This window comes from Ranitomeya imitator, chromosome 2, assembly GCF_032444005.1.
Source record: "Ranitomeya imitator isolate aRanImi1 chromosome 2, aRanImi1.pri, whole genome shotgun sequence".
NCBI lineage: Eukaryota > Metazoa > Chordata > Amphibia > Anura > Dendrobatidae > Ranitomeya > Ranitomeya imitator.
The window spans coordinates 369,001,452-369,025,290 of record NC_091283.1 but is presented as its reverse complement, the minus strand read 5'-3'; the positions used below and the strand labels follow the sequence as shown (position 1 = coordinate 369,025,290).

At 47.7% G+C, this 23,839-nt stretch overlaps 1 protein-coding gene across 1 annotated transcript in view; it reads left to right on the top strand.

Annotated features, from left to right (window-relative positions):
• Positions 1-5,557: 5,557 nt before the first annotated feature.
• The window catches only part of LOC138663923 (zinc finger protein 773-like), a 30,117-nt gene continuing 11,835 nt past the window's right edge, over positions 5,558-23,839 (top strand). Inside the window, exon 1 of the mRNA XM_069750296.1 lies at positions 5,558-5,595. The gene's annotated coding sequence lies outside the window, so the exon portion shown is untranslated. The remainder of the gene's footprint in view (positions 5,596-23,839) is intronic.

Sequence of the window (23,839 nt, the reverse complement as noted above, 5' to 3'; positions counted from 1 at the left end):
CAGCACTCATTACAGAATGCTGCCAGCACATGAATGATGACATCATGTGTCGGCAGCTCTGTGCCTGTGTGCTGGTGGTTTCTGTGCCCGCAGCTCTGTGCCTTCCTGCTGGTGATCTGTGCTCCTCAGCTATGTGCCCCCTGTGATATCACTGCCCTCCAGCTATATGCCCCCTGTGATCTTTCCCCCAGCTATGTGCCCTCATGTGATCTCTGTGCCCCCTGTGATCTCGGTGCCCCCATAGCTATATGTCCCCCTCTGATTCATGTGCCCCCCTGTGATCTCTTTCCTCTGTGATCTCTCTGCCTCCCAGCTATATGTTCCCCCTGTGATTTCTGTGCCTTCCAGCTATATGCCCCCCAGCTATGTGCACCCCTATATTTATATTGGAGAGGGGTAGTGTGTCACTATTTTGCAAGTCTTCTATGATGTGATGTTTAATTGCTGTATTGGCACTTTCTGATAAATAAGTGGGTTTTGGGTTGCCGTTTCGGCACTTGGTCTCTAAAAGGTTCACCATCACTGATGTATACAATTAGTGATCTTCTCTTAAACCTTTCCCAAAGTCGAAGTTTGCAGACTGTGATCAACTAGTCAGCCAACCAATGGCAGCTGTCCACTCTGGCATACCACTGGTCGTTGCTTTTTTGCAAAGTGCAATAGTGAATATGATCAAATCAGACCTGAACTGAAATTAGCCGCCCTATCTAGATAAGGAATTAAAAGTGCAATAATGCATACAGTTCACCTTCATCATATGGTAATGACAAATCAAATTTCATTAGTTACAACATTGCCTGGATAACATGAATAGGTAACATGAATAAGCTTGTTTTACCTGTGCAGTGACTCACTAGAAACAAAACATAAGGAGCCAGGGTCGACGTCAGCACTCGAGCAAGTGCCGGGGCTCTGGGTAGGCGGGGAAGGGGGGCCCACTTGCCATCAGGAAACATACGGCGCGATATGGGAACCCGATGCCAGCGCCCGTGAGTGAATCCCCCAGTCGCTTGCTCAGGGCCCCAGTACTTGCGATACCTCTCCCCGGTCCTGTGCTGCGGCATCTTCCACGTCTTCTGACTCTGACGTTTCAGGTCAGAGGGCGCAATGACGTCACATCTCTGCACCCACTGCCTGAACAATCACAGTGCAGAGAGCCTGAAGACAGCGATGCTGAGGAGTCCGAAGTAGAGCAGCGGCCGGGGAGGAAAGGTGAGTGTTTAATTTTTTCTTTATTTGTTTGAATAATTATATGGGGCCCATTATATATGGAGCATCACATGGGGCCAATTATATATGGAGCATCACATGGGGCCCATTATATATGGAGCATCACCTGGGGCCCATTATATATGGAGCATCTCCTGGGGCCCATTATATATGGAGCATCACGTGGGGCCCATTATATATGGAGCATCAGGTGGGGCCCATTATATATGGAGCATCACGTGGGGCCCATTCTGTATGGAGCATTATATGGGGCCCATTCTGTATGGAGCATTATATGGGGCCCATCATATACTTTAGCATTATATGGGGCCCATTATGTATGGAGCATTATATGGGGCCCATCATATTGGAGCATTATATAGGGTCCATCATATACTGGAGCTTTATATGGGGCTCATTATGTATGGAGCAATATATGGAGTTCATTATTCTATATGCCCATAACACTATATGGAGGACTATACTGTCTTGTTTCTGAGCTATTTATATCACTCATGTGATGTAAGAAGTGAAATCTTTGGAATTGTACTATACTTATATTTCTCTGCCGTAAATGTGCATCATGAATTGTGATGTGTTAAAGGAGCCCACTGAGACTCTTTCGCCAGGGGCCCATGAAAACCTGGAGCCGGCCCTGTGTGGAGCTCCTACCTTCAGCCCTGCTTCTTTGGGTGGCGGGGTGAAGAAAGCAACTACTGATTGAGGGTCCATTCGCTGAATGGAGTCCAGTCTTAGCAAGCCACAACAGTGACTTAGGAGATAGCAACCACACCTGGAAAGCTCTGATAAAGGTTTTGCTAGCAGCACTGTGTTATTGTAACTGGAGTGCGGACATTTTTTATTTTTACTCACCCTTGTATATATTTGGCCACAGTAAAGTACACTGAAAAAAATGAAACAACATTTTCCAATTCGGCTTGAGAATGGGATCAAACTCACACAAACAAGTCTACGGGTACGTGCGAAATATCGGACTGCACTCGGATGTCATCTAGAACTATCATCAATGTAAGAAAGAACAAGTCCTGGAAGTGATAATCCGGCCCCACAGAGCCCTGATCTCATATCATCACCGCGTCTGTCTGGGATCACACGGAGAGACAGAGATCAGCCCTCTAGCCTACCTCATCAGAAGATCTGCGGTCGGTTCTCCTAGATGTCCTGCTAAGTTCCTTCCTAAGCTGTAAGTGACAAGTACCGAGAAGTGATGAAGACAAAGAGCGGTCACCAGATATGGATGGGATTTAGATTTCTCTTTTGTTCATTCACTTTGCATTTTGTTAATTAATTAATTAAAAAAAACTCTTCTATTTCTGAAAGCTTCTTACTTTACAGCATTTATTTCACATTTGCCTAAAACTTTTGCACAGTTCTGTAGTTGTCGAAGATGAGGCAAATGTACTAGCCTCTTCAAAGACTTTCAGTAGGAGATAACATGGCTCATCAGCTGCCAATGGTGGAATCCGAGGTAACCCAAACTCCAATTCGTATGATGTAATCAGTCAGCGCCGTAACAGTATCACACACAAAGCTCCTCTCCGTTCACATGCAGCTCCGCTCCGTACACCTCGTATACACGCGGATCTGCTCCGTACACCTCGTACACACACGGCTCTGCTCCGTACACCTCGTACACACACGGCTCTGCTCCGTACACCTCGTACACACACGGCTCTGCTCCGTACACCTCGTACACACACGGCTCTGCTCCGTACACCTCGTACACACATGGCTCCGCTCCGTACACCTCGTACACACGCGGAACTGCTCCATACAGCTCGTACACACGCGGCTCCGCACTGTACACCTCATACACACGCGGATCTGCTCCGTACACCTTGTACACACACGGCTCTGCTCCGTACACCTTGTACACACGTGGCTCCTCTCCGTACACCTCATATACACACGGATCTGCTCCGTACCCCTCGTACACACACTGCTCCTTTCTGTACACCTCGTACACACACGGTTCCGCTCCGTACACCTCGTACACATGCGGATCTGCTCCGTACACCTCGTACACACAGCTCCGCTCAGTACACCTCGTACACGCGTGGCTTTTCTCCGTACACCTCATACACACGCGGATCTGCTCCGTACACCTCGTACACACATAGCTCTGCTCCGTACACCTCGTACACACACGGCTCCTCTCTACACCTCGTACACAGACGGCTTTGCTCTGTACACCTCGTACACACGCGGATCTGCTCCGTACACATCGTACACATGCAACTCTGCTCCGTACACATCGTACACACGCGGCTCCGCACCGTACACGTTGTACACACGCGGATCTGCTCCGTACACAGGGCTCCGCTCCCCACACCTCATACACACGTGGCTCCTCTCCGTACACCTCGTACACACACTGATCTGCTCCGTACACACGCGGCACCTCTCTGCACACCTCTAAGGCTACTTTCACACTTCCGTTGTTTGGGCAATGTCGCAATGCGTCGTTTTGGAGAAAAAAACGCATCCTGCAAAGTTGCCCACAGGATGTGTTTTTTCTACATAGACTTGCATTAGCGACGCATTGCGACGACTGGCCACACGTCGCATCCGTTGTGTGACGGATGCGTCATGTTTTGGCGGACCATCGGCACAAAAAAAAAGTTCCATGTGAAGTTTTTTGGGCGTGCCATTTTCGACCGCGCATGCGCGGCCAAAACTCCACCCCCTCCTCCTCGGACTGCAGAATGGGCAGCGGATGCGTTGAAAAACTGCATCCGCTGCCCACGTCGTGCAGTTATTTTCACGTCCGTCGGTACGTCAGGCCGACGGTTTGCGACGGCCCCGTACCGACGGAAGTATGAAAGTAGCCCTAGGCTACTTTCACACTTCCGCCCTTTGTCCTCCGTCGCAATCCGTCATTATAGGCAAAAAACGGATCCTGCAAATGTGCTTGCAAGATGCGTTTTTTGCCCATAGACTTGTATTAGCGACGGATGGGCACACGTCGCATCCATGGTGCGACGGATCCGTCGTGTTTTGGCGGACGCGATGCACAAAAAAAGTTCAATGTAACTTTTTTAGTGCGACGTGTCCGCCATTTTTAACCGCGCATGCGCGGCCGAAACTTTGCCCCCTCCTCCACGCTTATCACAATGAACTAAGTTTAGCACAACGTCCGTCGGTACGTCGGGCCGACGGTTTGCGATGGCCCCGTACCGACGGAAGTGTGAAAGTAGCCTTACACACGCAGATCTGCTCCGTACACCTCGTACACACGCAGCTCCTCTCCGTACGCCTCATACACATGCAGCTCTGCTCCGTACACACACAGCTCCTCTCTGTACACCTTGCACACACGCGGCTCCTCTCCGTATACCTCGTACACATGTTGCTCCGCTCTGTACACACACGGCTCCACTCCGTACGCCTCGTACACACACGTCTCCGCTCCGTACACCTCGTACACACACGTCTCCGCTCCGTACACCTCGTACACACACGGCTCTGCTCCGTACACCTCGTACACATGCGGCTCCGCTCCGTACACCTCGTACACACTTCTCCGCTCCGTACACCTTGTACACACACGGCTCTGCTCCGTACACCTCGTACACATGCGGCTCCGCTCCGTACACCTCGTACACACACGTCTCCGCTCCGTACACCTCGTACACACACGGCTCTGCTCCGTACACCTCGTACACACACGGCTCTGCTCCGTACACCTCGTACACATGTGGCTCTGCACCGTACACCTCGTACACATGCGGCTCCGCTCCGTACACACACGGCTCCACTCCGTACGCCTCGTACACACACGTCTCCGCTCCGTACACCTCGTACACACACGTCTCCGCTCCGTACACCTCGTACACACACGGCTCTGCTTCGTACACATGCGGCTCCGCTCCGTACACCTCGTACACACTTCTCCGCTCCGTACACCTTGTACACACACGGCTCTGCTCCGTACACCTCGTACACATGCGGCTCCGCTCCGTACACCTCGTACACACACGTCTCCGCTCCGTACACCTCGTACACACACGTCTCCGCTCCGTACACCTCGTACACACACGGCTCTGCTCCGTACACCTTGTACACATGTGGCTCTGCACCGTACACCTCGTACACATGCGGCTCCGCTCCGTACACCTCGTACACACTTCTCTGCTCCGTACACCTCGTACACACACGGCTCTGCTGCATCCACACTGTAAACAAGTCCTTACCCCACACATAAACTTCCCCTCATCCAGCCCCATGACAACCAGCACAGCAGAGTCCTGCATACACTGAAGCCCCTGATCATGTGACCCCTGACTCCTCCCCTCCTGTGACCTCATCACAGGTCCTGTGCGCACAGAACAGCCATATATGTGGTGTGCGGCTCTGCAGGTGGAGGTAGGTGCTGGAGACTCCCCATTACTGGGCGGGGGCAGGGGGCAGTAACCCCTCCATTCCCGGAGATAGTGCCCCCAGCTCTGCCATGTGTATATGTACAGTAATAGAACGCTGGCTGTGCTCATGTATACAGGGGAGGGCGCTCTGGTTTGGGGACAGATGACGCTTTCTCTGGGGTGGAGATTGTAATGTTTTTGTATAATCAATGAAATGTAGAAAAATTGAATTAATTTAATTATAAAATGTCAATTGAGTCTGAGAGCTAAGGAGGACGGAGAAACGTTCCCCTTACACAACCTGTCGGGGGAATTTATCCAAATCAGATTTCTTGCTTTGCACTGATGATTGACTATTGCCCCGCAACACGTCTTCAAATAGTGTCTGGTTTGGCTTCATAATAATGCCAGAACGGTGGCTCAGTGGTTAGCACTGTTACATTGTCCTGGGTTCAAATCCCACCAAGAATACAGTTTTTATGTTCTCCCGATGTTTGCGTGGGTTAATATATGGTTGTCCATTTTAATTATTTTTTTATGGTTTATAAATTTGGATATATATGTACAGTGGGGAAAATAAATTTCATACACTGCCGATTTTGCAAGTTTCCTCACCTACAAAGACTGGAGAGGTCTGTAATTTTATAGTAGGTATACTTCAGAATCTAAGAATAAAATCCAGAAAATATCGCTATATGAGTTTTAAATAATTAATTTGCATTTTATTGCATGGACTAAGTATTTGATACAATAGAAAAACAGAACTTAATATTTGGTACAGAAAACTTTGCAATTACAGAGGTCAGTCGTTTCCTGTATTTCTTGACCAGGTTTGCACACACTGCAGCAGGGATTTTGGCCCCCTCCCCATACAGATCTTCTACAGATCTTTCAGGTTTCAGGGCTGTTGATGGGCAACGTTGAATGTCAGCTCCCTCCAAAGATTTTCTATTGGGTTCAGGGCTGGAGACTGGCTAGGCCACTGCAGGAACTTGAAATGTTTCTTACAGAGCCGCTCCTTAGTTGCCCTGGTTGTGTCTTTCTGCTCATTGTCATGCTGGAAGATTCAGCTATCACCCATATTCAATACTCTTACTGAGGGAAGGAAGTTGTTGGCCAAAATCTTGCGATACATTACCCTATGCTTCCTGTCTTTGATACAATGCAGTCATCTTGTCCCCTTTGCAGAAAAGCACCATCAAAGTATGATGCTTCTCCCACCATGCTTCATGGTTGGGTTGGTGTTCTTGGTGTTGTACTTCTTCCTCCAAACATGGCAACTAAAGTTGATACCAAAAATTTCTATTTTGCTCTCATCTGATCACATGACCTTCTCCCATGCCTCCTCTGGATCACCCAGATGGTCATTGGCAAACTTCAAATGGGTCTGGAAATGTGCTGACGTGAGCAGGGGGACCTTACAGGATTTTAATTCTTGACAGCATAGTGTGTTACTAACTGTAATGTTTGAGACTGTGGTCCCAGCTCTCTTCAGGTCATTGACTAGGTTATACCATGTCATTTTAGGCTGATTCCTGGCCTTTCTCATAATCATCCTTACCCCATGAGGTGAGATCTTGCATGGAGCCCTAGACTGAGGAAGATCGACAGTTATTCTGTGTTTCTTAAATTTACTAATAATTGTACCAGCAGTTGTTGCCTTCACACCGAGCTGCTTGACTCTTGTCCTATAGCCCATCCCAGCCTTGTGCAGGTCTACAATTTTGTCCCGGGTGTCCAGAGACAGCTCTTTGATCTTGGCCATGGTGGAGAGGTTGGAGTGTGATTGATTGTGTGGACAGGTGTCTTTTATACAGGTAAGAAGTTCAAACAAGTGCAATTAATACAAGTAAAGAGTGCAGAGTAGGAGGTCTTCATAAAGAAAAACTAACAGGTCTGCGAGAGCAAGATTTCTTGCTGGTGAGTAGGTGACCAAATGCTTATTTCATGCAAGAAAATGCAATTTAATTATTTAAAAATCATACAATATGATTTTCTGGGATTTTATTCTTGGATTCTGTCTCTCACAGTTGAAGGGTACCTACGATAAAAATTACAGACCTCTCCATTCTTTGTAGGTGGGAAAACTTGCAAAATCGTCTGTATAACAAATACTTCTGCATTGTACATGTTGACACGTTTTGTGACCAATGATTAGCCGCAGTGTTCATGTAAAGGTTTGATACGCTCTGTCATCAAAGGGATATTGTACACTTATAAAAAAATATCTGTTGCGCTGTCCACTCACGATGAAATTAATTTGAACATAGACTAACACAAAATTAAGTGTTAGGAAAAAAAAACATTTTTGTACTTCTAAAATGAGATCTTTTAAGATATCTAATAAAATGGAATACGTTTAATCAAGTAAGATTCACAAATTAGTCCAACATCAAAAAATAGCAAGAGTAATAACTATAGTCCTATTTGTAAAAAGTCATTGGGGTTGCAGACATTCAAAAGATTTATACTGCGATCCACATTGAAAAAGATTCTCTATAAATCATGCAGAGTTACTGTCTGCATGATATTCACCAGTCTTCTCTGTGAGGCTGCCAGCAAGTGACACATGCAAGTAGCTGTACGAGGATGCTGTGTTCACGGAGTCTGAATGAAGAGAAGGTAATACCACGAGGAGGAGGTTGCGTCTGTAGAGCCAGGGGGCGCCCCGGCTTAATTGATTAAAGTGGACCTGTCAGCAGGATTGTGCTCAGTAACCTACAGACACGGTCAGGTCAGTGCCGTTATACTGATGATACCTGGCTATTCATAATGCTGACAGGTCACTGATCAATCATTCAAATAAAAGAAGCCAGCACACTGTGGCGCTAAAACATGCAAACATGAAACATGAAAATATAACTGCACTAGAAATATGAAAAAATGAGAGCGTTTAGCGCATAAATTGGCCAATTCATGTGTACCTGGTAGCCACATTAAGGCATATCTCTTATACCAGGTCCTAAACTTTCATTTCCTCGCTAAGAATAAACGTCTTCATCTGAATGGGAACCTACTGTGAATCCTCTTCTTAGACTAAATTTCTCTCTCTCTGTGGAGGGGTAATGGACCTGCTGCGATTAAAACACCTGTGGCTAAGAGGTAAAGGAGTGCTCAATCAGAAGGCTAATGAACACAAATTTCAAAAAACTGACCGTCAAATTGTGAAACTGATCAATCATTGACCTGCCCCCTATTTTACATACAGAATATTATATGTATTGAAAAACAAAAAAAATCACCTTCAACACCTGCAGCATGTTCGCATAATGTGCATTACATAGTAACATAGTAACATAGTTAGTAAGGCCGAAAAAAGACATTTGTCCATCCAGTTCAGCCTATATTCCATCATAATAAATACCCAGATCTACGTCCTTCTACAGAACCTAATAATTGTATGATACAATATTGTTCTGCTCCAGGAAGACATCCAGGCCTCTCTTGAACCCCTCGACTGAGTTCGCCATCACCACCTCCTCAGGCAAGCAATTCCAGATTCTCACTGCCCTAACAGTAAAGAATCCTCTTCTATGTTGGTGGAAAAACCTTCTCTCCTCCAAACGCAAAGAATGCCCCCTTGTGCCCGTCACCTTCCTTGGTATAAACAGATCCTCAGCGAGATATTTGTATTGTCCCCTTATATACTTATACATGGTTATTAGATCGCCCCTCAGTCGTCTTTTTTCTAGACTAAATAATCCTAATTTCGCTAATCTATCTGGGTATTGTAGTTCTCCCATCCCCTTTATTAATTTTGTTGCCCTCCTTTGTACTCTCTCTAGTTCCATTATATCCTTCCTGAGCACCGGTGCCCAAAACTGGACACAGTACTCCATGTGCGGTCTAACTAGGGATTTGTACAGAGGCAGTATAATGCTCTCATCATGTGTATCCAGACCTCTTTTAATGCACCCCATGATCCTGTTTGCCTTGGCAGCTGCTGCCTGGCACTGGCTGCTCCAGGTAAGTTTATCATTAACTAGGATCCCCAAGTCCTTCTCCCTGTCAGATTTACCCAGTGGTTTCCCGTTCAGTGTGTAATGGTGATATTGATTCCCTCTTCCCATGTGTATAACCTTACATTTATCATTGTTAAACCTCATCTGCCACCTTTCAGCCCAAGTTTCCAACTTATCCAGATCCATCTGTAGCAGAATACTATCTTCTCTTGTATTAACTGCTTTACATAGTTTTGTATCATCTGCAAATATCGATATTTTACTGTGTAAACCTTCTACCAGATCATTAATGAATATGTTGAAGAGAACAGGTCCCAATACCGACCCCTGCATTAAATTGTTTTATTTAGTCATATACATTGATTCTGAAAAAAAATAGCTTTCCCAAAATGGTGATCTAATAGATGCTACTGTGCAGGCGCCACTGGTGCTATGTTGGAGCCAATTTTTTTTCCTCTAGCAAAATGGCGCCGTCTGGTCACCTAAAAACATGCAAGATTTCTGGCTCTCACAGACCTGTAACTTCTTCTTTAACCTCTTTCTGACATCAGACGTACTATCCCGTCGAGGTGGGGTGGGCCCCTATGACCACCGACGGGATAGTACATCATACGCGATCGGCCGTGCTCACGGGGAAGCGCGGCCGATCGCGGCCGGGTGTCAGCTGCCTATCACAGCTGACATCCGGCACTATGTGCCAGGAGCTGTCACGGACCGCTCCCGGCACATTAACCCCCGGCACACCGCGATCAAACATGATCGCAATGTGCCGGCGGTACAGGGAAGCATCGCGAAGGGAGGGGGCTCCCTGCGGGCTTCCCTGAGCCCTCCGCAGCAACGCCCTCCCTCCCTCCCTGCTCAGAGCAGGCACTGTGAAGCCTGCAGTGCTGTAAGTCAGATCTGTGATCTGACAGAGTGCTGTGCAAACTGTCAGATCACCGATCTGTGATGTCCCCCCCCTGGGACAAAGTAAAACAGTAAAAAAAAAAAAAATTATTCCCATAAATACATTTCCTTATCTAAATATAAACAAAAAAAAAACATTAAAAGTACACATATTTAGTATCGCCGCGTCCGTAACGGCCCGAGCTATAAAACTGGCCCACTAGTTAACCCCAACCCCTTCAGTAAACACCGTAAGAAAAAAAAAAGAGGCAAAAAACAACGCTTTATTATCATACCGCCGAACAAAAAGTGGAATAACACGCGATCAAAAAGACAGATATAAATAGCCATGGTACCACTGAAAGCGTCATCTTGTCCCGCAAAAAACGAGCCGCCATACAGCATCATCAGCAAAAAAATAAAAAAGTTATAGTCCTGAGAATAAAGCGATGCAAAAATAATTATTTTTTCTATAAAATAGTTTTTATCGTATAAAAGCGTCAAAACATAAAAAAATGATATAAATGAGGTATCGCTGTAATCGTACTGACCCGAAGAATAAAACTGCTTTATCCATTTTACCAAACGCGGAACGGTATAAACGCCTCCCCCAAAAGAAATTCATGAATAGCTGGTTTTTGGTCATTCTGCCTCACAAAAATTGGAATAAATAGCGATCAAAAAATGTCACGTGCCCGAAAATGTTACCAATAAAAACGTCAACTCGTCCCGCAAAAATCAAGACCTCACATGACTCTGTGGACCAAAATGTGGAAAAATTATAGCTCTCAAAATGTGGTAACGCAAAAAATATTTTTTGCAATAAAAAGCGTCTTTCACTGTGTGACGGCTGCCAATCATAAAAATCAGCTAAAAAACCCGCTATAAAAGTAAATCAAACCCCCCTTCATCACCCCCTTAGTTAGGGAAAAATTAAAAAAATGTATTTATTTCCATTTTCCCATTAGGGTTAGGGCTAGGGTTAGGGTTAGGGCTACAGTTAGGGTTGGGGCTAAAGTTAGGGTTAGGGTTGGGGCTAAAGTTACGGTTAGGGGTTAGATTACATTTACAGTTGGGAATAGGGTTGGGATTAGGGTTAGGGGTGTGGTTAGGGTTACTGTTGGGATTAGGGTTAGGGGTGTGTTTGGATTAGGGTTTCAGTTATAATTGGGGGTTTCCACTGTTTAGGCACATCAGGGGCTCTCCAAAAGTGACATGGCGTCCGATCTCAATTCCAGCCAATTCTGCGTTGAAAAAGTAAAACAGTGCTTCTTCCCTTCCGAGCTCTCCCGTGCGCCCAAACAGGGGTTTACCCCAACATATGCAGTATCAGTGTACTCAGGACAAATAGGACAACAACTTTTGGGGTCGAATTTCTCCTCTTACTCCCGGGAAAATACAAAACTGGGGGCTAAAAAATAATTTTGGGGGGAAAGTTTTTTTTTTTTTTTAATTTTCACGGCTCTGCGTTACAAACTGTAGTGAAACACTTGAGGGTTCAAAGCTCTCACAACACATCTAGATAAGTTCCTTAGGGGGTCTAATTTCCAAAATGGTATCACTTGTGGGGGTTTCTATTGTTTAGGTACATTAGGGGCTCTGCAAACGCAAAGTGACACCTGCAGACCATTCCATCTAAGTCTGCATTCCAAATGGAGCTCCTTCCCTTCCGAGCCCTCCCATGCGCCCAAACGGTGGTTCCCCCCACATATGGGGTATCATCGCACTCAGGACAAATTGGACAACAAATTTTGGGGTCCAATTCTCCTGTTACCCTCGAAAAAATACAAAACTGGGGGCTAAAAAAATAATTTTTGTGGGAAAAAAATTTTGTTTTATTTTTACGGCTCTGCATTATAAACTTCTGTGAAGCCCTTGGTGGGTCAAAGCGCTCACCACACATCTAGATAAGTTCCTTAGGGGGTCTACTTTCCAAAATGGTGTCACTTGTGGGGGGTTTCAATGTTTAGGCACACCAGTGGCTCTCCAAACGCAACATGGCGTCCCATCTCAATTCCTGTCAATTTTGCATTGAAAAGTCAAACGGCGCTCCTTCCCTTCCGAGCTCTCCCATGCGCCCAAACAGTGGTTTACCCCCACATATGGGGTATCTGCGTACTAAGGACAAATTGTACAACAACTTTTGGGGTCCAATTTCTTCTCTTACCCTTGGGAAAATAAAAAATTGGGGGTGAAAAGATAATTTTTGTGAAAAAAATATGATTTTTTATATTTACGGTTCTGCATTATAAACTTCTGTGAAGCACTTGGTGGGTCAAAGCGCTCACCACACATCTAGATAAGTTCCTTAGGGGGTCTACTTTCCAAAATGGTGTCACTTGTGGGGGGTTTCAATGTTTAGGCACATCAGGGACTCTCCAAACGCAACATGGTGTCCCATCTCGATTCCAGTCAATTTTGCATTGAAAAGTCAAATGGCACTCCTTCGCTTCCGAGCTCTGTCATGTGCCCAAACAGTGGTTTACCCCCACATATGGGGTATCGGTGTACTCAGGACAAATTGTACAACAACTTTTGTGGTCCATTTTCTCCTGTTACCCTTGGTAAAATAAAACAAATTGGAGCTGAAGTAAATTTTTTGTGAAAAAAAGTTAAATGTTCATTTTTATTTAAACATTCCAAAAATTCCTGTGAAGCACCAGAAGGGTTAATAAACTTCTTGAATATGGTTTTGAGCACCTTGAGGGGTGCAGTTTTTAGAACGGTGTCACACTTGGGTATTTTCTATCATATAGATCCCTCAAAATGACTTCAAATGAGATGTGGTCCCTAAAAAAAAAAAATGGTGTTGTAAAAACGAGAAATTGCTGGTCAACTTTTAACCCTTATAACTCCCTAACAAAAAAAATTTTGGTTCCAAAATTGTGCTGATGTAAAGTAGACATGTGGGAAATGTTACTTATTAAGTATTTTGTGTGACATATCTCTGTGATTTAATTGCATAAAAATTCAAAGTTGGAAAATTGCGAAATTTTCATAATTTTTGCCAAATTTCCATTTTTTTCACAAATAAACGCAGGTACTATCAAAGAATTTTTACCACTGTCATGAAGTACAATATGTCATGAGAAAACACTGTCAGAATCACTGGGATCCGTTGAAGCGTTCCAGAGTTATAACCTCATAAAGGGACAGTGGTCAGAATTGTAAAAATTGGCCCGGTCATTAACGTGCAAACCACCCTTGGGGGTAAAGGGGTTAAGAGGCTCCTCTGGCTTCCACTCATCACCTGTAGTAATGGCACCTGTTTCAACTTATCAGTATAAAAGACACCTGTTCACAACCTCAAACAGTCACACTCCAAACACCACTATGATGAAGACCGAAGAGCTGTCGAAGGACAACAGAAACAAAATTGTAGCCCTGCACCAGGCTGGGGAGACTGAATCTGCAATAGGCAAGCAGCTTAGTGTGATCAAATCAACTGTGGGAGCAATAATAAGAAAATGGAAGACATACAAGACCACTCATAATTTCCCTCGATCTGGGGCTCCACGCAAGATTTCACCCTGTGGGGTCAAAATGATCACAAGAACGGTGAGCAAAAATCCCAGAACCACACGGGGTGACCCAGTGAATGACCTGCATAGAGCTGGGACCACCATAACAAAGGCTACCATCAGTAACACACTACGTCGCCAGGGACTCAGATCTTGCAGTGCCAGATGTGTTCACCTGCTTAAGCCAGTACATGTCTGGGCCCGTCTGAAGTTTGCATTTGGATTATCCAGAAGAGTATAGGGAGAATGTCATATAGTCTGATGAAACCAAAGTAGAACTGTTTAGTAGAAACAAAACTCGTCGTGTTTGTTAGGAGTCGAGTTTCCTCTACTGCATCTAGCGCCCGACTTATCCAACAGCACGTTACACACATAACAGCGTCTAGTTGCTGTGACCGCCTGTACGGCGCCGTGCGCTTCCTCTGCGCTTTCCTTACCCAAGCCTGGGTGGTTAGTGGCATCCGTCAGTGCGGCACTGCATGCACTCTCGTGCCTTTATATACTATTTTAATAGTTTCTTTACACACCCAGTTGCGGTGTTGTGCCAGCAAGTGGTCTAATCGGACTTCAATCCTGTGTTGGGGTTGTGTTCGCTGACTTCTTGCTCGTGCTCTATGTGCGGTACCGCGGTCCTGTGACTCAACAGGATCGCTTCCTTCACGCAGGGTGAAGTTAACCCGTGCGTGTATACTTATAGTACCGTCATATAGTCCGTCTTACTAGCAGCAGGGTTTTTACCTGCACGGTGGACCTCGGACTGCGAACGCACCTAGTTTCATGTCATCTATACTTGGTGCGTTCCGCCAGTCCTTAACAGTGTTTGGAGGAGACAGACTGCTGAGTTGCATCCAAAGAACACCATACCTACTGTGAAGCATGGGGGTGGCAACATCATGCTTTGGGGCTGTTTCTTTGCAAAGGGACCAGGGCAACTGATCTGTGTACATGAAAGAATGAATGGGGCCATGTATTGTGAGATATTGAGTGCAAACCTTCCATCAGCAATGGCATTGAAGATGAAACATGGATGGGTCTTTCAGCATGATAATGATCCCAAGCACACCGCCAAGGCAACAAAGGAGTGGCTTCGTAAGAAGCAGATGAAGGTCCTGGAGTGGCCTAGCCAGTCTCCAGATCTCAACCCCATAGAAAACCTTTGGAAGCAGTTGAAAATCCGTGTTGCCCAGAAACAGGCCCAAAACATCACTGCTCTTGAGGAGATCTGCATGGAGGAATGGGCCAACATTCCACCAACAGTGTGTGCCAACCTTGAGAAGACATACAGAAAACCATGACTGTGGAGACCTGGGTGTCGTAACCAGTGCCTTCCCCCCTCCCATCAATCCCGTAATGAAACACACACAGTCCTAGGTGGGTTGAACAGGTCGGTCACAGTTTATTAATTAAATAATCGGAGAAAGGGCAATTACATATCGTAACGAGCGGCTCGCGCCGAGCTCCTGTCAGTGATCGACAGGGGAATTGGCCCAACGAGCGGTTACGACCTTTGCCCTCCTCCGCTTTTTCCGCTGTGACTTAATAAAGGTTACCAGGGGTTAGTTATATCAACATACGTAATAATTTTTTTTTTTTTTTTTAAATCTTATAAGATAATTCACACATTTACATTATCCTGTGGGTTAGTTTAATCATTAGCCTTTAAAAAGGGAGGGTGGGTGGGACAAAAGCTTCCAGGTGTCCTGCCGAGAGTGAAAGAGAAAGTTCCCGGCCGGACACCTGGATTTAACCCCTGTAGGAGTGGCTGTAGGACCCCTCCCCTCTAGTGCCCACTGGCCGGCTGGGGGTCTTCCAATTAGTGCATCACTAAGGGGGAAGTGATGCTAGGGGGGAACTGGCACAGACCACCTTTTCGTGCAGCTCTCTATAAGTGCTCCCCAGTCAGAGACGCGCACCTTATTCAGTACCGCGTCTGCCAGACTGTGGAGACCTGGGTGTCGTAACCAGTGCCTTCCCCCCTCCCATCAATCCCGTAATGAAACACACACAGTCCTAGGTGGGTTGAACAGGTCGGTCACAGTTTATTAATTAAATAATCGGAGAAAGGGCAATTACATATCGTAACGAGTGGCTCGCGCCGAGCTCCTGTCAGTGATCGACAGGGGAATTGGCCCAACGAGCGGTTACGACCTTTGCCCTCCTCCGATTTTTCCGCCACGGAGGATCCCGTGTATTAACTACGCGGGACTCCGACCCCACCCCTCGATGTTAGGGCCTGTTCAACCCCATCCTGTAAACCAGACAGAAAAATATCGAGGCCAATGTCGGTTAGGTGAACTCCGTCCGGTCTTAATTGTGGCGTGTTATCCCCTTGTAGCCGGCGGTGACGGATCTCGATACCGCCTCTTCCTCTCACATATTTTCCAATCCGCGCGTTGAATTTCCTTCTTGTCCGCTCTATGGCTTTTTTATCTCTTACTCCTCGCCAGACGTCCCGTGGTGCTATATCCGACCACACCAGTATCATGTTCCTGAATAGACAGCTGAACCTTTCCATATCCGTTGTCACCCATTTGTACAATTCGGCCACCTTTTGTTTGCCCAGGTCATTGCCACTCGCGTGTACCACCATTATCACCGGATGTTCCGCCATCCTTGCTATGCCAACCATCTCTTTGAACACCTGTTTCCACTGGAGGCCTCTGACACCCCTCCAGTTAACTTTTATGCCCGAGAGGTAAAGATTTGTCCCTCCTGGCCGCCGTTCGGCCCTCTTTTCGGCCCAGTAAACGTAGGAATCTCCTACAACCCAAACTTTAACCCCTGAAAGAGACAACGCATGTTAATTAAGCAAGTCGGGTCTTATGTATCTGGCGAAGCATGCGGACTTCCAACGACCCATTCTCTGCACTTCGGCCTCTGACACTCCTGCCCTAGCTGCTTCTGTGGCTGCCCCTATGCGGAACGAATGTGTTCCGTACTCTGGATTTGCCCCGGCTTTTTCCAAGCATAGCTTGAACATCGCCTGAAATTGGTACTTGGTCAGAGGGGACCCGTCTGTATGAGTGAAGAAAAATCTACCAGCGTGTCTTATCCCGGCGTATCTTCTAACCATTTTTAGCAGGCAAGCTGGGCCCTCTGTGGAGTTAACCAGGACCCATGTGCCCCTACCAGTGGGATCGCATTTGGACTTTCTAACCCTGATGCGCAGGACGTCACTGCATATAACTATGTCCTCATTAATTAGGCCTCCTTCCGACGCGTTTTTTTGACCGCGGTAGCAATTCGCTGATACGCAGTGCTCCGAAAAAGCCGGTCGCAAAAGCTGCTGATATGAGGGCCGCCTCATATTGCGATGAGCAGACCGACGGGGATATCGCAATCAGGTCCTGCAATAATCTCAGTGAAATGGGGCAGCGACATTCTTGGCTTGGCTGAAGCCTTTTCAAACCTTTTATGGCTTGTCTTATGCAAAAGGACTTAGTTACGTCTACCCAACCCAATAATTGAAAGAAAATTGCTAGCCCTGATAATTTCCGTTGTGCCGAGGTGCCCGACGCCCCACTTTCCCTCATCCGTAATAAGAAATCGGTTGTCACCGCGCTTCGTGCTCGGTCGCATTTATCGACTGGCCTACCCTGAATTAGTGAGCACCACTCCTCCCAAGCCTTAGCATACACCTGCCAGGTAGCTGGCGAAACGGAGGCCTGGATTAAGGGCATCAATGATTGGCCACTGTGTCCCACAGGGACTGTGGACACCGAATACCCCGGGGTTGCGCGTTGGGCTGCTGGATTCTGAAAGTCTGCCAATTGGAAAATAACAATGGGTTAATGATATTCTCGTCAACTTCCGCCACCATGGCTCTACACCAAATATTGTTTTCCAGGCATATCAGTGCGAGCCTTCGCAAGAGAGCGAGTATGGGCAAGGATGAAGAAGACGTGATTTAGACTCTTCGCTGTTTTCACATTTTTAGTTTGGAAACGAATGTTCATGTTCCTCAACTGATCGGCCCATATCTCCAATGCTGCTACTACCGCAAACAATTCCCATAGGGCTGGGTCATGCCCCCATTTTGTTGTCGTCCATTTCTCTGGCCAACCAGATTTGCACCATTGGTTTTTATAGATTGCTGCGAAACCCTCTTTTTTGTTCCACCCTACTGTCAGCCCTAATTCCTTGCTAGTGATCTCTCTAGCCATGATGCACGTGTGACCGTTGTACGATTGTAGGAACGTCTGCCATACCAGCAGATCTGCTTTTAGCGAACGAGTGAGCCTAATTCTATGGCCGGGCTGAGAAGCGCCTTTTGTCACCAGAGATAGTCTGCGCGAAAATGCTCTGCCGACCGGCATTACACGGCAGGCGAATGTCAGTAGACCCAATAACGCCTGCATTTGCTGTAGGGTTACCTTGTGAATTTCGCAGAAGCCTTTCAACATTTGCAGGGTTTTTTTGTATTTTAGCCTCTGGTAAGCGGAACACCATCATGTTGGTATCTATTTCAATGCCCAGAAAGGGCAATACATTACATGGACCCTCCGTTTTCTCCGGTGACAAGGGCACGCCGAATTTGAGTGAGATAGATTTGAATTTTTCTAGTAGATCGAAGCAGAGTTTAGAATTTCTGGGGCCGACGAACAGGAAATCGTCGAGGTAGTGAATTAGGGATTTACTGCCCGTCTCGTACCGAACTACCCAATCTAGGAAGGTGCTGAACAGCTCGAAATAGTGACATGAGATGGAACATCCCATCGGGAGGCACATGTCGAAGTAATAGTATTGGTCCACTTTGCAGCCCAGAAGGTGGAAACATTCGGGGTGCACGGGTAGTAACCGGAATGCCGATTCTATGTCGGATTTGGCTAGCAGGGCGCCGGGTCCGGCTGCCCGGACTAGTTCTACCGCTTTATCGAACGATGCGTATGAGACGGAAGCTTCTTCTGGGGAAATTGCGTCGTTAGCCGAATCGCCCTTTGGGTGAGATAAATGGTGGATTAGGCAGTATTTACCGGGTTCCTTTATTGGTATGATGCCTAACGGTGATATTCTCATGTTTTTAAAGGGGAGCGATTTAAAGGGGCCGGCTATTCTACCCATTTCTCCCTCCTTTTCGATTTTTAGTCTGAGAATTTGGGGAAATTCGCAAGCCGATTAGATGTTATCAGATAGGGTTGGCGTTTTTGTTAGCCTAAAGGGGATAAAGAAACCGTCGGAGAATCCTGCCTGCAGCTGCTGAGCCGCTTTCTTATTAGGGTAGAGCTTTAGCCAGGGGGCCATCGCGGTTACGCTCACCGGGGTTCTGCCGTGTAGGCCCTTTGTGCAGCTGACGAGTGCACCTTGATGCTGGGTGCCCCCCCCCCGCAAGCGGAGCAATCATGTCTAAATTTGCATAATGTGTGGAAACGGCAGTTTCCCTCGTTATATAGCCAGCAGGCCCCGGGTTTTCGCACGACCACCGAGTTCTGACCTGCGGCTGCGGAATAATTAGTGGTCGTAGCTGAAAAGGGGGGCTGCTTTTGGGACAGCATCAGCCGCAACCACACATGTCGCTTTCACCCCCCAACCTAGATCGGGCTGTAGGGCCAGACGCCTGCGGAACTCCTCGTCGTACCGTCGCCAGGCTGAACCGCCATGCGACTTATACGAACTATATATCATGTCCTGATATATAAACAATTCGGAGCAGCGTTCCGGATGTTTCTGGCCCATAATACAGCCCAATACTGCGAAGGCCTGGAGCCAATTATTCATGGTTAAACCGATTTTCAATCTCCCCCTATCGAAACCCCTATCGTTAGGTCTATCCACCGTTTGTTGGTCCGCTGATAACAGCGACCATATGTCAATATAATTGTTGTTCCATATCTTCTGTCTAGTGTCCAGATCTATATGAGCGCCTAGCGGGCTGATCCCGCAGAAGAAGGCGTCTTTGTGTAGATTAGCAGATTGTGGTGTTGTGTTGTTCACCACATTTCCCCTTGCCTGAGATAATTGTAGGATTATCTCCTTTAACGCTGAAGTTAGCTCCATTTCCTTTACATTAACCCCGTAGCGTAACGTTTCCTCGCTATCCTTGGAACACTCACCGCTGTGTGACTCTGGACGAGTGTACACCGATCCTGGAGGAACCCCCGCCGATGTTGACGGGGTGATGTCGCAGGATGGGGAAACTCTGGCTCCCGCTACAGCGAGGGATTGAAGGTGAGTATCTTGCGATGGAGCCCGATTACAACCACGTAGTGGCGGATTGTTGGCTCTGTTTTCGGCGACTGCGTGGTGGTTGTTGTGGCTGGAAGCCGCGGGGGATTGTTCTCCCCGGCTGATAGCCCTAGAGGGTGCCCGTGATTTAGATGATTTGCCACGTGCGCGACTTCTATCCGGGCTCTGCGATAATTCGGACCCCTCGGATGTTGTCTGAGATCTGCGGCAGCTCCTATGGGAGCTGCATCTGCGACGGTGACGGGAGGGGCGTTTAGAGGGGTAGCGGGAATGGTGATGGGAGTTATCTGATGAAGATTGGGAGGACGTGCGGCGTCTACGCCTTCGTCCGCCGTTGCTCAGCGGTGTAATGGGGGGGGTTCTAGCGGTATTATGGGGGGTGAATATTGGAGGTATCCGGTCCTGTTGTGCTACTTAGAAGGGGGGGGGAGTCAGGCGGTAACTGTATTCAGCCTCGTTGCTGGGATTTAACGGGGCGGCAGTTGACGGATAATTTTTATTAGGAAATTGGGCAATGGGGGGAGGTGTAAATACGTCCGTGCTTGGTGCGTTTATTGATATTTCGAAGTGATTCCCGTTGTGCAGCTGTTGAGCGCCCTGCTCGGTCCTATGGGACCGAACAATGCGCTCTTCAGCCGCGCTGTAACCGCTTCGTCCTGACCCCTGATACCCCCGAGCAGGCATCAGTGCGGCGTCTGCCGGGGGTGGGCAGGAGGTCAGACCAGGTGAGAAATTAGCGCGCTGATCGGTCTGGTTTGACCGATCAGCGCGCTCTGGGGACCGTTGGGCGCTAGTGGTAGCCTCCAGGTTACCCCCTGCGGGCGGCATATATGTGCCCGCAGGGAAGGTAACGGAGGACTGTCCGGCGCTGTAACCAGCACTGCTGAAATGAGGGGACCGGAAGTGGGTGGGCGGAGACAGGAAGTCGGTGGGCGGAGACAGGAAGTCGGTGGGCGGAGCTTCCACCGAGCGCCGGACCGATGCAGCAAGCGGTGCCCGAGGACGCCGGCCGCTGCGAGGCGGCGATGCCGCCCCTTCACCGACCTGGAGCCGCTCCGGGGCGCGGGGTAGGCGGGCAGACCGCCTTCCCCCCCGCACAGCCGCAGTACCCGCCGGAGCGGCCAGGGAAGGAGGCGAAGCCTCACGCCGCCCGGCGCCGCTAGCCAGCTCACCACCGGCCACCGGAGGCGCAGGGGGAGGAGGCGACCCTGTCAGCTGCACGGCGCGGCCCGCGACGCCCGGGGGGACTACCCTTCTTTTGCGCTGTGTGCGGCGCCCGGCCCTCCCCCGCCGCTTCCTGGAGGCCCTCACAGCGTCTGCGGCTGTGATACCCTCAGCCCGTAGGGTGGAAGAGAGGGGCAGCACCAAATCATACCCTGGACCGCATGAATGCTGCACGGGACGGCCCCCAGCTGGCGAGCAGGCCAGCATGGAAGGTGAGCTTGCCACAAGGGGCCCCGGGGGCGCAGGCGTGAGGGAGGACGAGGCCGGACCAGATAAGGGGGGTGTGAGCAGGGGTCGGGAGAGGGCACCGAAAGCAGAGCCCTGATGTCGGTAAAAATGGACCGAAGCCAGTTCTCACCTCTCTGTGCCGCTCTCTTCTGTAAGGCCTCAATCAGGGGGTCCGACATCACGACTGCAGGGACAAAAGCTTCCAGGTGTCCTGCCGAGAGTGAAAGAGAAAGTTCCCGGCCGGACACCTGGATTTAACCCCTGTAGGAGTGGCCGTAGGACCCCTCCCCTCTAGTGCCCACTGGCCGGCTGGGGGTCTTCCAATTAGTGCATCACTAAGGGGGAAGTGATGCTAGGGGGGAACTGGCACAGACCACCTTTTCGTGCAGCTCTCTATAAGTGCTCCCCAGTCAGAGACGCGCACCTTATTCAGTACCGCGTCTGCCATGACCTCTTGCATTGCCAACAAAGGATATATAACAACATATTGAGATTAACTTTTGTTAATGACCAAATACTTATTTTCCACCATAATTTGAAAAACAAATCTTGCCAAATCAGACAAGGTGATTTTCTGGATTTGTTTTCTCACTTTGACTCTCATAGTTGTGGTCTAATTATCATGTCAATTACAGGCCTCTCATCTTTTTAAGTGGAAGAACTTGCACAATTGGTGGCTGACTAAATATTTTTTCCCCACTGTATGTATGCAGAGGACCACATGAAGACCCTCACCCCTCCACAGACCACCCAGAAGCATGAGAATCTCATTAACTCAAAACTGAAAATAAAGATTAAGAAACAGCCACAAGATGGATTTCATAAACCCAAGGTATCATTTTAAAGGGAATCTGCCACCTACTTTTTCTTATATAAGCTGCGGTTACTGCCATTAGAGGCTTACCTATAGTATTCTGTAATGCTGTAGATAAGCCCCCGATGTAGCCTGAAAGATTAGAAAAAACAAGTTAGATTTTGCTCACCCAGGGGCAGTCCGGTGTGGTTCGGGTCCGGCGCCTCCCATCTTCATGCGATGACGTCCTCTTCCTTGCTTCCTGTCGCGGCTCCTGTGCAGGTGTACTTTATCTGTCCTGTTGAGGGCAGAGCAAAGTACTGCAGTGCGCAGGTGCCGGGAAAGATCAGAGAAGCCCAGCGCCTGCGCACTGCAGTACTTTGCGCTGCCCTCAACAGGGCAGATAAAGTACGCCTGTGCAGGAGCCGCGACAGGAAGCAAGGAAGTGGACGTCATCGCATGAAGATGGGAGGTGCCGGACCCAGACCGCGACGCCCATCGGACCTGACCCCCTTCCTGGGTGAGTATAATCTAAGTTGTTTTCCTTATCTTTCAGGTTGCATCGAGGGCTTATTTAGAGTATTACAGAATGCTGTAGATAAGCCCCCGATGGCGGAGGCCGAAGCTTATATACGAAAAAGTAGGTGACAGATTCCCTTTAATCAGTATAACAACGCCGACCTGACACTGTCTGTAGGTTACTCAGCGCAATCCTGCTGACAGGTTCCCTTTAAGTCTATTCCATTTTATTAGATCTCTTATTAGATCTCATTATAGAAGTACATAAATTATTTTTTTCCTGAGTAATACTTTATTTCTTTTTAGTCTGTGTTATTTATTTCTTAGAGGGTGGACAGCACGGCAGATGTTCTTTTATTAGTTTTTCTTTACCACAGATTTTCACACAAGGTTTGTCTGCAGCTTATCTATACTCAGTATTCCAACTGTCAGGCGCTGGTGAACTTTTATATATTTCTTAATATTTTAAACTTGTGTGTTCATCAGCCCACAGTTTTTAAGTCTGTGTCTCTTTTACGTCATGGTTTTTGGAGAGGGCAGGCATTCTTCCTTGAGTGACTGTTTTGATCAGTCGCAGAGCTGCAGCATTAGAACTTGTGTTGAGCTTTCCATTTGTACAGTAACATTCAGCTATCAGTGGTTTGTTCTGAAATGTATACTTCTACCACTTTATTTACATGTCGATATAACAGTTCCTTTGAACCATGATTAGGGGAACTGCTCTGGAAGCTGCCAATGGGGTCTGGCAATTTTGAAAGTTTGTCCGGAGCAGAAGGGGAGGGATGTGAGTAGCTAACTGCCGCATAGAAATAAGGTGGAGAACATTGGCTGGGATTTTTGGAGTTAACTTTTCGGTCTGAAATGTAACTACTGTGTATACTGAGCCTAGCTCTATAGCTGATCTTCTTGGCTGTAAATTGTACACTACTGTAT